General features: G+C 32.8%; 1 protein-coding gene across 1 annotated transcript in view; it reads left to right on the forward strand.

Moving 5' to 3' along the window:
- The window catches only part of LOC107709482 (ADAMTS-like protein 3), a 200,839-nt gene that overhangs the window by 118,921 nt on the left and 80,053 nt on the right, over nt 1-1,865 (forward strand). The window lies entirely within an intron of this gene.

Genomic DNA, 1,865 nt, shown 5'->3' on the forward strand with positions numbered 1-1,865 from the left:
TAGATTAAAACGTGAAATGCATTGGGTTAAGAAAAAAAGAATGATGATGATCATTTAGGTTATCATTGAGATAACAGTATTTGCAAATATCAAAATGAACTTGATTTTCTAAAGAATGTTAATTGCCAGGACGACATTTCTAATTTTTGTTTAATTTTTGAAGCGTACGTTTTTAATCTAAAATGTATATTTTATTTTATTTCAGCTTTATTTTAATTGAAAATGTTACTAAAAATGTTTTTTTATTTTTGTTTTTTTAATTATTAAAAAAAAAGTAAAGTGCATTGGGTTAAGGAACCAGAATGATGAAATTAGGATAATTTTAATTGAATTTTTAATTTTAACTGAATTTTTTAACACCATTTATAGCACCATTTATTGGATAACCCGTATTTGAAAATATCAAAACTTGATTGCTGGGATCTTATGAGTGGTTGCCATGTGATTACTAATCTGTTCTGAAGGGCTTTTAGTGCGTTGCTATGTAGTTGCTAGGTGTTCTGGATGGTTTCCAAGACCCACCCCTCTGAAGTCCTGGTTTATAGATATGGCTCAGGTCCCTCCTTCATTGTAAGTTTGTCATCATTCACGTCTGTAGTTAAAACAGTGCTCAACAAGTTATGCAGCAAAGTATACTATTTCAGGTTAAGGAATTTAACAAAATTCCCATCTACTCTAAATTTTAAACTTGATGTATAACTTTGCATGAGAAATAGATGCTTTTTCAATCACCATTATTATTTTTTAAAGAGTGATTTAGTTTATGTTGAGGCCAAGTTAGCCTCTATGTACTTACGCTCAAAATGCTAAACTGTCATAATAATTGGTAAACACAAACTAAACATTCAGATTCTGTTTATTTAGCCATTTTCACGTCATTAAAACAATACATAAACAGCTCTCACACAACTGAATGATTGCAGGCAGGTGTTGGATATGAGGATTAATATGGCGAAAGAAGAAATTCCCACACGCTGCCATAGCTTTCAGTAAATCCCATATTTACTGAAATGTTTTGCCCATGCAAACTTTGTGACACAAATTTCTTTCACTTCATTAAAAACAAACACCAGAAACATAAATGGGGTTCATTTTTAGGCGTTTAATTCTGTTAAATGTGCTCTATCTAGCTGAATTAAATAATGACAGGCTACATTTGGCATTGAGGGTATGTAGTGCATCTGAATTTAAAGACTGAATATTAAAGTCAATATGAAATCATAATGTAAACCGTCTATGTGAGTGTGTGCTAGATCTGAAATCTGTGCGTAACCTGAGCAAGGTGTTTGGTTCTCCTCTGTTGCCAGACGCACTGGTCTGCTGAGCTGCATTAGCCAGTATTGTGAAATGATACCTCTGTACGTCTCTTTGTAGGCGTCGGAGAGCTCAGTCATGAGATGCCGTGGAGACGCTGAACAGCACGTCTGTGTGCGGCTGCCAGCAGAGTCTGCCATCTTTTGCTCTTATTTTCTCAGATTTTCACTGGGATCTCTGGTGTGTCATTTATTGGGCGCTCCTAAACCTATTAAACGACACACCAGAGAACCCACTGAATATTGTGGGTTTTCTGAGTCACACATTTGTTGCGTGGTCTCCCTGTCGTTTAGTTTCTCTCGTTCATTCTGGCTTCAAGCATTTGGTCCCACCATTGGACTGAGCTTCATGCTGCAAAAAATTAATTATCTTAGGATAACAAAAATAAATCAATATAGAACTTAATCTAAAAAATAAATTTAGAAGTGAAAATAAAAAAATAAATAACAAAAATAACTTCAATTACATATTTTATTTTTAATCTTTTCCTATATATATAAGAAAAAATATCAATATATATATATATATATATATATATATATATATATATA

The sequence above is a fragment of the Sinocyclocheilus rhinocerous genome, unplaced genomic scaffold (genome assembly GCF_001515625.1).
Source record: "Sinocyclocheilus rhinocerous isolate Xijiao unplaced genomic scaffold, SAMN03320098_v1.1 scaffold1467, whole genome shotgun sequence".
Classification (NCBI taxonomy): domain Eukaryota; kingdom Metazoa; phylum Chordata; class Actinopteri; order Cypriniformes; family Cyprinidae; genus Sinocyclocheilus; species Sinocyclocheilus rhinocerous.